Genomic DNA, 15,421 nt, shown 5'->3' with positions numbered 1-15,421 from the left:
GTTGCTCTTTAGTGGAATGCTTGGCAGTTAATGGATGGTGGATCTCGTGACTAAAAAGTTTATTAAGCTATTCACGGACCGTTGGAGCTTCGAGCCACAGTTCCATTAGGTCCCCTAGGTAGCTTGGATAAAGTCGAGACAGTATTTGGGTCAGTTTGAAATGTTCAAATTGATAAGAGAGAGTTCGATTATATATGATATAATTGGACTGGTTAATTATATATGATATAATTGGCTAAATGTATGAGATACATTTTTTTGGAGGAATTTAGACATAAATATGATTTATATCAAGTGGAGGACAAATCACTATAGTAGATATATGATATCAAACTATAGGGTAAGAATATAATATGATTATACTTATTTATTATTAAATGGGTTAATTATGAGATAATTGGCCGACATATTCTCCTCAATTGTGCGTTAGTGGGAGCAGTCGTGTTCGGTTATGGTAATCGAAGAATAAAATGAAATTTTTTTTCATTTGGCAAAGAGTTAGAAAAATTCATAATCGTGTGAAAAAGTATCGGTCGCTTACCTAGAGCCTATACGATAGAGTCTCATTATCTAAACGATCGCATGCCTTTCCCTAAACGATCGCTTAGCTTTCCCTAAATGATCGCCTAGTGTGCCACGTTTTCTAAACGATTGTATACCTTTTACTAGACAATCGCTTTGTAAAACCTACACATGTAGCTTTGTCTAAATGATAAGCACTCCGCTATATGATAGCTTTCTCTCTCACTTGCTTATCGTCTACACGATCAACTTTTCCTCCTACCTCTACCAAATTCACCAAAGACCACACATTGGATTCTCACTCCAAGAATACCAAGGGCTCCAACTGGTGGTGTCGTCCTCGCTGCTTACTTGTTCGTGGGTGTTCGTGTTGCTGCCGTTCATGTAGATGATCGTGCTGCCGTAGTCGACTGTTTTGCTGGACGATAGTGTTCATGTAGAGGTTCTTCCGCTGCATTGAGTTTGTTTTTTAAGAGAGTCTTCAACTGGTATAGGATCTCATTCGTTAAGAGTTCCTTCAATTGGTATCAGAGCCAGGTTATGATATTCCAATTTCATTGTTGCAACGAATTACATATACATTCTTGGTGGGTGCATATCTGCTCTGTTTAATCGTTAAATTGTTGTAGATGTGTGATAACAAGCAGAAATGCACATTATTACAACGTAAAGATATAAAACAATGTAGGATTGCGACGGTAAAAATATGAAAAATCGTGTCCAAAAGCATTAAGTTAAGAACATTGCGATTGCATGCGTCCATCGCATTAAAGCAGCTAATTTACGTATTTTGTGCAGGAAAATGCGTTGGTACAAGGCAGAATTGCGATCCAAGGAATTCAGCGTCCAAGCGCATTAAAAGATTGCGATTGAAAAGCTATGTGTTCGTATGCGTTCGCGAAGATCTGCTCAAGAAGGTGGTCGCATAAAGACGACGCATCAAGGTGAAAACTTAATAAATCACGATGGGACAGAAAGTTGATGACGATCGAATTCGAATTTAGTTGACAAGCCGTTAACAACGCACTGTAGCAAGTACACTCAACTTTTCAGTGACAATTAATCAGCGCGTCAAATAGAGATTTAATGACATCTCATCAGTGTAATCATTTGAGAGAAAAGCTCTTCACCCTAAAGCTCTATAAATACCGAAGGCCATCTTTATTAAAGGAGTTCAGCAGTTCAGAATTTTGGAGTTCTCTTTCGCCATATACATAGAGATAATAGATAGTCGTAGTCTGTAATTTTTAATACTTAGAAGGCGGAGGTGAGCAAAGAGAGACGATGCCGGAAGATCATTCCTGGTTAGCTTAAGAGAGTGTCGGAAAGCGTTGAGAATGGAGAGAGGGTCAACTCTTGTGAAAGCAAGAACATTCTTTTGGACATAGTAGAGAAAAAAACACAGTGTTAAAGCCTTGGGAAGCAATACATTGCTACCAGGCTCACTATCCCTACTTTCCATTGTCATTATGTATTCTAATTTTATTTATAAAATAGAATTTGCATCTCTACATCTGTTCACTCTCTTTACATTGCGCATGAGTAACTAAACTTCTGAATGGGTTGAGAAGCACTTAGCTAGCATAACCTAAGATCTTCATTTTATGCGATCATCTTGTCTTATGTATGTGTCTATCACCCCTTTAGAGATACTTGAGAGAGAGTCTAAGGAAAGAACCTAGACTTAAGAGAGCTAGGTTAGAATCTAGGCTTGAGAAAATCAGATTAGAACCGCATAAGCAAGAGATGGAAACTTAGAGATAAGTTTTGTTTGCTAACATGCATCGCAAGCACCCTAGAAATAGGATATGATAGTATGCGGTCACCTTGTGTATGTGTGTGTCATTCATCATCATATAGACAAGAATAGAGGTTTAGACATAAGTCCTATAGATATCATCGTATACATCGCATGCATCCAAAAATTAGGAGCTATAGCATTTGCATTGAGAGATGACCTGTTGTTGTATGTGTGTAGCATGATCGCATAACTTGAACGCAATCTTAGGAAGTGTTAGCTAAATCCCTTGTCAACCCGTTCCTCGCATACTCATTGTAACTTTTGCTGTTATTGACTCTTTTCTCAATTCTGTCGCATAGGATTTATATTTTAAACAAACATACCAACCAACTTATTGTTTTGTTTGTCACCACAAGGGAATCAGAATTTACTGTCGCATACTGTCTCCATAGTCCCTGTTTTCGACCCTGGGCTTACCAGGCAACCTAGTAGGATTTATACTTCGGATTTTGCTAGGAAAACTTGCATGTACAACACATACACCACTATCGCAATATACATCATTACTTCATCATATTCAACACGCATCAATGTGCGGATTAATGGAGTTTTCTAGGATGTTTGGGTTTGATTTAATTCTTTTACATTTTTGTTGATTGTAAAGGCCCCTACATTTTTTGGCATTATTAATCGTTATCGAGTCTGTAATTCAAATTCAATTTGAGTCTTGAGTCATTCGTGAAGAAGATCGGAGCAAGGGTTGCAGTTCTTTGAGGAAGGAGACGATCAAGGGTTGATCGGGTCATGTAGACGATGGGGTAAGAAATCGCTAAGTATCGGGTCGTGTAGACGATTGGATGCTCACGTATCATTTAACGCGCGCGTGCATTAGACGATCGTTTAGCTGAACAAGCTTCATCACTTAGTAAGTGACTAAATGATCACTTAGCAATGCACGGTAAATTGTTTACCTTTCGCCGCTTGAAGCGATCACGTAGACGATCAGGCTTCGCAGCCTCGTTGTCATCTAAGCGATCGTTTAGCTTTTGCGCCTATCATCTAGTGCACGCTGGGTGATCGTTTAGCATTTACTAAACGATGGAGTTCTCTTGGTGGTTCAAGACCCGGTTCGCCTGTGAATCGGTTCGCTCTATGGAAAATGTAATAGATAGGGTTATTTCATTCCGGTTTGTTGTAAAGGCTCATCCCGGTCCATTAATCCTTAGTTTAATACATGCAATGTATGGTTTTTATATGTCATATGGTATTCACATATAGTAAATCCCACCTTAGGTTATGCATTGGTCATGTATCATCTCTTTATTGTAAATGTTATAATTTAGAAGAGCATGATTTAATTATGTAAGAGCATGCTCATGCATCTTATAATATAAGAGTTATATTTATGCATGCATTAAAAGCATTGACATGCATCATCTTTATATTATAATTGTTATAGTATAAAGGTGAATGGAAAGCATGTTTTGCTTGGTTATTACGTGTATATATAAAAGTTATGTATAGTAATGACCGGACATTGCATGAAGCATGACACATAGGTTACTTTATAGATGTTATAAACACCTTGTTGTGCGCAATGGGTATTTTTTTTAGTTGTTTCTTTTTAAAAGTTAAAGAGAAATTAGAACTAAAAGAAATAAGAAAGACATGCATGCTCACTTAGGTTTAATTTATGGTTTTAAAATGTTTAAAACTTGGATCACATAGACCTAAGATCATGGTTCTAATATGATTAGTAATCCTAAGGCTTTAATCTTTTACTCATTTTAATAGGATTAAATTGACTAATAAAAGGTTAAAGTGTAACAAATCTATCTATAAGGGACCTTTTGTTTAAGACAGGTTCTGTCTAGGTTGGAGTACTTAAGTTGACGAAAACGTAACACACCTACCTGGAAACTTACTTGGAAATGTGAATTAGATAGATTTGATGTATGCATACAAGTTAAAGACAGTCCATTAAAGTGTTTAAATGTGACTACTTGAACTTGTTCATATTTCATAGATAAACGTTGTTTATGAGTAGAGTTTTAAAAAGATGACTTAAACTAAAATCAGAGCCAGATTGTCTAGGTTAATGAACCCCTAGGTAGAACATTCAGTGGGAGGTACTTGGGGCATAAAATGCTTCACTTAAACCTTTCATATTTCTCCTAAATAGTCCACACCATGAGATCTACCCTCGGCCTCGAGGTACCTTTGGCGTGTCCCCCTAACGGATGGTGTTTAGGTAGGTCAATATCAAGCTGGATGGAGAGAGTTTTCATAGTAAGTGGGAACGGGAAGTGCGATAGCATATCCCTCAGTCTCCTTCGTGGGTTGAATAAAGTGACTATGCATCGCCTTGAGGCACCCTGGGAGTGTCCCCTTAAAGGATGGCAGTTTTGCGCATTTCTTTATTTGATCTTCTGTAAGAGGATAAGGTAACTTAGTCTCTTGTCCTAATCTACTTCTTCCCTACGGTGGGCTCATTAGGGCGAGACTCTGGCATCGAAAGCGAGGGGTCACACTTATGCAGAATTGTTAAAGGTTAGCAGTTCTGGACCGAATGAATGGTGGTTGTTAGGTTATGTTCCAAGAGTTGGTTCTGCCTAATGGTTGAGAATGTCTCATCCTAGCGAAGGGGCATCTGATCACCCCACTAGTGACGTTTGTCCTACCTCACTAGGGCATCATTGCAAAATAGAAGTCTTTAACTTAGCATACTTGAAACTATTTTGCAAGACTAATTGGTTAAATGTGGTTTAGAAAAATCTAATAAAGTTTTGTTTGTATTTTTAGTAACAACTTTTCAAAACAACAACCACGTTAGCTTTTCTTAGTGCTAAAAAATTAACTGACGACAATTTTTCGACATGTAAACACATAATCACGATGATTTTTATCATCGAGGATCTCATGTTCACTCTTACGGAGGTCTGTCCTCCTACTACTTCAGCTCCAAATGCCGCTCGAAATGTTCGGGAGGCATACGAGTGATGGACACGGGCAAATGAGAAGGCCCCAGCCTATATTTTGGCAAGTTTTTCTGAAGTCTTAGTAGAAACATGAACCTATGGTTTCAGCACGTGAGATCATGGAGTCCCTGCAAGGAATGTTTGGAAAACTATCTGAACAGCTTATGCACGAGGCACTTAAGTACATATTCAACTCCAAAATGAAGAAGGCACCTCTGTTCGTGAACATGTGCTTAACATGATGGTCCACTTTAATGTGGCAGAGTTGAATGGGTCTACCATCGATGAGGGCAGCCAGGTTAGCATAATCCTGTATTCTTTGCTGGAGAGCTTCCTGCACTTTGTTATTAATGTGATTCTTAACAAAGTGAAATATAACCTTACAACTCTCCTCAATGAGTTGCAGACTTACCAATCGTTACTAAAAAGTAAGGAGAGGAAGAAGGGTAAGGCAAATGTTACTTCATCCTCCAGGATGTTTCATAGAGGTTCGACCTCAGGGGCAAAGCCTACACCTTCTACTTCTAACTCTGCAAAAGGGAAGAAGAAGAAGGATGGTAAAGGAAAAGGGAAGGTGCCTGCTAACCCACCGCCTGTTTCCCCAAGAAGGCGGCCACTGGTTGAAAAAGGAAAGTGTTTCCACTGCATTCAGGATGGACACTGGAAGAAGAACTGTCTTCGCTGGCTGAAAGAGAGGAAGGCCGCCAAGGCTAAGGCCAAGGAAGATAAAGGTAAATATGATTTACTTATACTTGAAACTTGTTTAGTAGAGAATGATGATTCTGTCTGGATAATTGATTCGGGCACCACTAATCTTCTTTCCAGGGGATTAAATCCTGACGATAGCTGAAGGCTGGTCAGATGACGATGCAAGTAGGCACCGGGCACGTCGACTCAGCTGTGGTAGTGGGAGGGCTTCAGTTAACTTTATAGAATAGGTTTCTAGTTTTGAATGATGTATATATTTTTCCCAAACTTAAGAGGAACCTAATTTCTGTAAAATGCTTATTGCAATGTAAATACATTATTTCTTTCAATGTGGATAAAGCATTTATTCATAAAGATGGTGTACTATTTGTACAACAAATCTGGAAAGTAATTTATATTGCTAAGGCCATTAGCCATTAATTCCCTCCATAACACAGAATTGTTTAAAACTATCATAACTCAATCAAAACGTCGACGTATTTCTCCAAAAGAAAATGCCCATCTTTGGCATCTTCGTTTAGGGCACATCAATCTAAATAGGATTGAGAGATTGGTGAAGAATGGACTTCTAAGTGAGTTAGAAGAAAATTCTTTACCAGTGTGCGAGTCTTGCCTTGAGGGTAAGTTGACTAAACGACTTTTACTGGAAAAGGTTATAGAGCCAAGGAGCCTCTTGAGTTAGTACATTCTGACTTTTGTGTTACTATGAATGTTCAAGCTCGAGGTGGTTATGAGTATTTTATCAGTTTTACTGATGATTACTCCAGGTACGGGTATGTTTATCTTATGCAACAGAAGTCCGAATCCTTTGAAAAGTTTAAAGAGTTCAAGGCTGATGTTGAAAACGCATTGGATAGATGGATTTAAACACTTCGATCGGATCGAGGTGGAGAGTTTTTGGACTCGGGATTCCCAGACTATTTGATAGAACATGGAATCGTTTCCCAACTCTTAGCACCGGGTACACCTCAACAGAATGGTATAGTAGAGAGGAGAAATAGAACCTTGTTAGACATGGTTCGTTCGACGATGAGTTACGCTTCCTTACCAAACTCATTTTGGGGTTTCGTGGTGGAGACTGCGGTATACAAACTCAATTGTGTTCCCTTCAAGAGTATTGCGAGAACACCTTTGGAGTTGTGGAACAGACGTAAAGCTAGTTTACGTCACTTCCGCATTTGGGGTTGCCCTACACACGTGCTTGAGGCTAATCCCAAGAATTTGGAACCACAATCGAGGTTATGCCTCTTTGTAGGCTACCCCAAAGGTACACAAGGGGGTTATTTTTATGATCCAACGGAAAATAGGGTGTTTGTTTCAATGAATGCTACTTTCCTGGAGAAGGATCATATAAGGGAGCACAGTCCACGAAGTAAAGTCGTGTCGTGTAAGCTTTCCAATAAAACTACTGAAACTTCAACAAGAGTTGTTGAAGAGCATGCTACATCAGCAAGAGGTTGATGGGAGTTCATCTAGTAAGCCGGTTCCACCTCAAGAGTTGAGGAACCTCGACATAGTGAGAGGGTTGCGAACCCGCCATTCGCTATCTGGGTTTCACATAAATCCTTGTTATGGTAGCAGATGGCAACGTTAAGGATTCGTTGTCTTATTAGAAGGCAATGGAGGATGTTGACTGAGATGAATGGGTCAAAGCCATGGATCTCGAGATGGAGTCAATATATTACAACTCAGTATGGGATCTTGTAGAACAACCTTATGGGGTAAGACCTATAGGTTATAAATGGATCTACAAGCACAAATGGGGTGCTAATGGGATGGTACAGACCTTCAAGGCTCGACTTGTGACAAAGGGTTATACCTAGGTAGAGGAAGTCGACTATGAGAAGACTTTCTCGCCTGTTGCCATGTTAAAGTCAATCCACATCCTCCTGTTCATTGCAGCTTATTATAAATACGAGATCTGGCAAATGGACGTCAAGATGGCCTTTCTAAATGGCAATCTTGAGGTGACCATTTATATAGTGCAACTCGAGAGATTCATAACCCAAGGTCAAGAGAAAAAGTTTTACAAGATGAATAGGTCCATTTACGGGCTGAAATAGGCGTCTCAATCTTGGAACATACGGTGTGATACTACAATCAAATTGTATGGCTTTGACCAAAACGTCGATAAATCTTGTGTATACAAGAAGATCATCAATGCTTCAGTAGTCTTTTTAGTTTTGTACGTAGACGATCTACTACTCATTGGGAATGATGTAGGTTTACTGACTGCAGTTAAGAACTAGCTAGCGACCCAATTCCAAATGAAAGATTTGGGAGAGACTCAGTTTGTTCTAGGTATACAAATCTTTCAGGATCGTAAGAACAAAGTGCTAGCACTGTCTCAAGAATTGTACATTGACAAGATGTTGCTCGCAGGACTCCAAGAAGGGCCTACTGCCGTTCAGATATGGAGTCACTTTGTCTAAGGACATGTGTCCCAAGACGCCTCAAGAGGTTGAGGAGATGAGACGGGTCCCATATGCGTCTGCCATTGGCAGTTTGATGTACACAATGCTCTGTACTCGTCTAGACATTTACTATGTTATGGGCATAGTCGGTATGTATCAGTCTAACCCAGGCCAGGGTCACTGGACCACAGTGAAGAACATCCTCAAGTATCTTCAGAGAACGAGGGACTACATGCTTGTGTATGGATCTAGGGATTTGATTCTTACTGAATACATGAATTCTGACTTTTAGACTGATAAGGACACTTACAAGTCCACATCAGGGTCAGTCTTTACTCTTAACGAAGGAGCTATAGTGTGGCGAAGCACTAAGCAGGGGTGCATCATCAACTCCACTATAGAGGCGGATTACGTAGGGCTTGCGAAGCTGCTAAGAAGGTCGTCTGGCTCAGGAAGTTCTTGACAGAACTGGAAGTTGTTCCAAATATGTCTCAGCCCATTACACTTTATTGTGATAATAGTGGGGGCAGTGGAAAACTCCAAGGAGCCGAGGAGTCACAGTCGCGACAAACACATAGAGCGGAAGTGTCATCTAATCCGTGAGATAGTGCATCGAGGGGATGTGATCTTCACGAAGATCACTTCGGAGCACAATGTTGCTGACTTGTTTACTAAGGTTCTCATGGCTACAGTGTTTGAGGGTCATCTTTAGAGCATGGGTCTACAGGACTGCCCGTGGCTGGACTAGGGAAAGTGGGAGATTTTCTTGTACTGGGCTTTTATGCCACAGTTTATTGTTTTGTACTAGTTTTATGTATACCCATTTCACTTTAGGACAAGTGGGAGATTGTTGGGATTGATGCCCTAAAGTCTCGTGTCTTGTAGTTTGTAAATAGTTTGTACGAATGCTTGTGTTGTATAATATATAATATTTACTTCACATCTTATTTTTGTTCAGTTGTATGTTTTATTTGCTTTACCACAAACTAATAAACATAAAATCCCTGGTTATCTGTATGTAACTTAAACATGTATGTGGTGACATACAAGTGGATCATGTCTTGAGTGATAACCAAAATGGTCTGTAGTATATGGATATAGGAGAGAAACCTTATCCTGGTAACGCTACAGATGCGACCCGCTTTGTGGAATGGTCATAAGTGTTATGATTTATCACAGATAGTCTGATCCTGATCATTCATGTAGGGGACATGCGAGCGGGGGCGTCCAATACAAAGAGTTTGTATAAAACTTGAACACGAAGTGTTAATGTCTCGTTATATAACACCGTTCATAACAGAGACTTCACTTCACTAGAATGACCATAGGTAACATGACCTCAATCCTGAGTGAGTTGGGAACTCTTACCATTGAGGACGGTCCTTTGATTTGTATGGGTGCGAGTGGCTAGGTCGCCGATTCAAACCTACCATTTTGGGGATTCGTCTGATTTGGGAGCTAGGAACTCAGCTACACAAGATGGAATTTACTCCTTCGCCGAAGTAGGGGCAAGTAGATAGATAGCTCCCTTTCCAGGGCTTGAACGATGTGGCGCCACACACCTTCTCTTGGCCCGAAATTTGTTCACACATAGTTGGACTATGTTGTATTATTCATTAGAGGAATCAGTGGTACTTAAGGAGCGAGATGTAACTACAAGGGGCAAAACAGTAAATTGGTCCAGCTGTACTTATGAGCATCTGTGAAGGGTCATTGTACTCATGATTAGTTTTATTCGGTGGACACATAAATATATTTGTGGTAAGAAGAGTTCAACTGTTAGTCTTTAATGGAATGCCTGGTAGTTAATGGATAGTGGATCTCGTGGCTAAAGAGTTTAATCAGCTATTCACGGACCATTGGAGCTTCAAGCCATAGTCCATTAGGCCCCCCTAGGTAGCTTGGATAAAGTCAAGAATCAGTATTTGGGTCAGTTTGAAATGTTCAAATTGACAAGAGGGATTTCGATTATATATGATATAATTGGACTGGTTAATTATATATGATATAATTGGCTAAATGTATGAGATACATTTTTTTGGAGGAATTTAAATAAAAATATGATTTATATCAAGTGGAGGAGATATTACTATAGTAGATATATGATATCAAATTATAAGGTAAGAATATAATATGATTATATTCATTTATTATTAAATTGGTTAATTATGAGATAATTGGCCTACATATTCTCCTCAATCGTGCGTTAGTGGGAGCAGCCGTGTTCGGTTATGGTAACCGAAGAATAAAATGAAAATTTATTTTATTTGGCAAATAGTTAGAAAAATTCGCAATCATGTGAAAAAGTATCGGTCGCTTACCCGAGAGCCTATACGATAATGTCTCTTCATCTAAATGATCGCACACCTACGTCTAAACGATCGCACACCTTTCCCTAAACGATCGCTTAGCTTTCCCTAAACGTTCGCCTAGCGTGCCGCACGATTGTATACTTTTTACTTGATGATCGCTTAGTAAAACCTACACGATCGTGTAGCTTTGTCTAAACGATAAGCATTCCCCTATACGATAGCTTTCTCTCCCACTTGCTTATCATCTACACGATCAGCTTTTCCTCTTACCTCTACCAAATTCACCAAAGACCACACTTTGGATTTACTCTGAGAATACCAAGGGCTCCAACTGGTGGTGTCGTCCCCATTGCTTACTTGTTCGTGCGTGTTCATGTTGCTGTCATTTGTGTAGACGATCGTGATGCCGTAGCCAACTGTTTTACTGGACGATAGAGTTCGTGTAGAGGTTCTTCCTCTGCATTGAGTTTGTTTTTTAAGAGAGTCTTCAACTGGTATGAGATCTCATTCCCTTGTGTTTTATTTATCAAAGCATGTCCTTAATTAGTGTTCTTTGCATAACTATCTATTAGAATGTATGTGTTGTATTTTGGTTACAATGAAATCGGAAAGATCCGAACGCGCTCATGGATGCTCTTCGTTAAAAGTTCCTTCAATAGAGACTTGTGAGCAGAGATATTCTATACAAAGGAGTTTGTATCAGATCGGACCATGAAATGTTTAGTCTCATTATATAACATTGTTCATAATAGAGACTTACATTTCACGAGGATGACCATAGGTAACATGACCTAATCCTGAGTGAGTTGTGAATTCCTGCCTATGAAGGCAGATCTTTGATTTGTATGGGTGAGAGTGGCCAGATTACTGACTCAACAAGCCTACCATTTTGGGGATTCGTCTGATTAGGGAGCTGGGAACACAGCTATACAAGAAGGAATTCACCCCTTCCCTGAGGTCGAGGTAAGTAGATAAATTGCTCCCTTAAGAACTGATTCTGGGGCTTGAATAATGTGGTGCCACACCCTTTTCTGGCTCGAGAGGGGTTCGATCATAGTTGGACTATGATTTATTATTCATTAATTAGAGGGATCAGTGGTACTTAAGGAGTTACATGTAACTACAGGGATAAAACGGTAATTTTGGCCTAGTTGTACTTATGAGCAATTTGTTAAGGGTCATCGTACTGTTGATTGGTTATGTCCAATAGACACAGAAATATATTTGTAGTACGAAGAGTGTAGCTATTGATCTTTAGTAGAGTGCATGACAATTAACGGATGGTGAATAATTTTACTAAAGAGTTTAATTAAGTATACACATAGCGTTAGAACTTCAAGCCATAGGTCTATGAGGTCCCCTTGGTAGCTCAATAGAACTAAATGAGAATCAGTATTTGAATTAATTTGAATTGTTCAAATTAATAGAGAGAATTGATTATATATGATATAATTAAGTTATTTTAATTATATGTGATATAATTATTATAATGTATTTGATACATTATATTATTTATGAGAGGAAACAAATATTTGAATATGATTCTAATGTTGATTATATGAATTTCATTCATTATTGTGAAGTTTAATATAATGTGATTTATATTAAATGTCATATGTGAGAGAAAAAAAGGTATAAGTTATATTGTATATGATACAATATTAAAACTATAGGTTATATGTTATATTTGATATAACATAGAGTTTAATATATATATTATATATACATATATACATATATATATGTATATATAATAAATGTTAATTTAAATAAATAAATTTTATTATTTTGTATTTTAAAATTAATTTAAATTAAATGAGGAAGGGAGATACAACTCCCTCCCCCTCTTTTCTCTTCACCCACATAAGTGGGTTTTTTTTTTTTTTTTTATTATCTTTACGTGTGAGAGAAAAGAGATCGAGGTAGAACGTTTTTTTTTTAATAGAGAAAGGTTCTCTGAACTCCTCTCATCTCTTCATCTAAAATGCTCATTCTACTCCCTTCCTTCAATCCAAATTAGTAAGAGCCCACCACTCTTGGGTTCTCTAACTAAGAATACCAAGGTCTCCAATTAGTGGTATCCCAATTGGCCATTTTGGCTTTGTTCATGATTTGTAGATCGAGAGATTTCTTGAATTTCCTAAAGAATGTCTTCAAAGGTAAAGTTTCATGAACCCTTAAACTTTTCGTTGTTGAGCATGTTGTAGTTAATTTTATAATTGCCTAATCTATTTGTTTATTTTGTAAAATTTCTTCTCTGTAAAAATGAGATTTTGGACGTTCCCACTTCCGTTCAAGGACCCTTCAATATGAGATCCTTCAACATTATGTTTATGCCATGGAATTTTGATACTATGTATTGTTGCAGTATTTGATTGATGGCTGAATTGTGAGAGTGTTCTGAAACCGAAACATGATTTAAGACTTTGATTTTATGCTTATGCCTATGTGAAATTGATAGTGATTGTTAGCACTTCTATCGAGCTATGCACATCACATGTTGTAACCCTTCGGTTTCACATCTTATGTCTATGCACGGTACTCCTTTGGGATCACCACTTATGTTTATGACCGTGCCCCTCCAGGGTCACTACCTATGAAAGCGTGTCTTCGGATTCGTCCCTTGTGCTTAAGCCTATGTCTATACCTAAACCTACGATGCGTTTCGTGCACTTGAGTCTCGATATAGAGGCCATCTAGTGGGCCCAGTAGTGTATCGCTTATTAGGTATATTTATATAATCATAATTTTCTCTCCATATTTTTCAGGTAAAGGTAAAGATACACTAACAATTGATAGGAGGGATCTGTGATCTGACCATTGGGACATGATGTTGCTTCCGCACTGATGTTTTTATTTATTATATGTTTTGGTTTAGAAGTCTAGTATTTAAAACTCTTGGTTATTTTATTTATTTGTTAATTTATTTATTTTCTCAATTTGTTTTAAATTGGAGTTAGGGGTACCCCAAACGGAGTTTTTAGGATTTTATTATTTGAGCTTTATTTAGTGAAATAAAAGTTTTATTTCTTTTATTTAATTTTTTTTCTTTGAGAAATTTATTGTCAAACATATGCATGCATATAATAACATCCTAGAAGCATAATAGAAAGTTGGGTTGTTACACCCTTGTTTTCAAATTTCTGTTTTCAGATTCTCTACCAAAAAAGTCCAAAGAAACTCTAATGTAGCATAGGGAAACATTTGCATATTCATGAAAATGAGTAAGTTTTAGAAAGGGTAAAATCACAAACATATGTTTTTAAGTTTGAAATCCTTTCAAATTTGACCAATTTAGAATGTAATTTTTTTCACAAAAAACAAGACTTTTAAGTGAACATGATTTTTTAGAGATAGTTGCAAATATAACAACCAACCCCAAAGTATTAGTGGATATAACCCAATGTAAAAAAATTGCAGATATAACAAATTTTCGATCCATCTCTCGGAGTCTATAAATGATAGACTATATCACTAATAGAATAGGAGCATGTTGGCGATAGAGTCTGTTTGCGATAAAGTATAGATTTTACTATATTTATAATTATTTGAAAATGTTACTAGACATTTAGAGTTTGTTCGATAAGGAATTTGAAGACAATGGTTTCAATGAAAACAAAGTTGTATTTCATGTTTTTAGATATTTGTTTGGTATCCAATTCAAAATCTGGTATCTAATTCAAAGAATTGTTTAAAATGTATTTGATAAGAATTTTTAAAACATAAAACTAATTGTAATTACTCATTAAATATTAGTTAACAATAAACTGTTATAAATTTAAGTCCCGTTTAATAATCATCCCATTTTTAGTTTTTGGGTTTTGAAAATTAAATCTATTTTCTCCTCATTTATTACAGTGATTTTCATCTTTCTTAAGCATAATTGTTAAATTCTTAGCCAAATTCTAAAAATAAAAACAAGTTTTTAAAAATTATTTTTTTCGATTTTTTAAAATTTGGCTCGATTTTTTAAACAACTGAAAACATATATACCAAGAGAAGAAATTTGGAGGTAGAAGTAATGTCTGGAGGTAGAAGTAATGTCGATGGACTTAAATCTAAAAAAACAAAAACAAAAAACTTAGGTCCCGTTTGGTAACCATTTGGTTTTTGTTTTTTGTTTTTAAAAATTAAGCCTATAGACACTATTTTCACCTCTAAACTTCTTCATTTGTATTTACTTTTTACTAATGGTTTAAAAAACCAAGCCAAATTTTGGAAACTAAAAAATGTAGCTTTTAAACACTTGTTTTTGTTTTTAGAATCTGATTAAGAATTCAACAATTTTACTTAAGAAGTATGCAAATTATTATATGAAATAGAGAGAAAATAAACTTAATTTTCAAAAATCAAAATCGAAAAGTGAAATGGTTATCAAACGGGGTTTAGTTATGCATATGTATTATGTTAAAAATTTTGTATAGTTATTATTTTGTAATATTATATAATTTATAATACTTAACATAATACATATTTTAATTTAAAAATAAATTAATTCAATCTATAATATGACATATTATATTTCTAAATTTTATTATCTTTATTAAATATTATTCTACACTTTAATATTTAAAATTAAAAAAATATATTATTATACACTTTAAAATTTAAAATTCAAAACATTGATACAATAAAAACATAAAAGTGTTGTTTTCAAAATTTGCACTATTTAAATCATAGAATCTTAAAACAGTTTTTAGAAATAGAATTCGGAATTATCAGTTGAACACATTATTGAAGGAGAAA

The sequence above is a fragment of the Benincasa hispida genome, chromosome 3 (genome assembly GCF_027475165.1).
Source record: "Benincasa hispida cultivar pf3 chromosome 3, pf3_genome.v1.1, whole genome shotgun sequence".
NCBI classification, from domain to species: Eukaryota; Viridiplantae; Streptophyta; class Magnoliopsida; order Cucurbitales; family Cucurbitaceae; genus Benincasa; species Benincasa hispida.
This window is presented reverse-complemented; position numbering follows the sequence as displayed.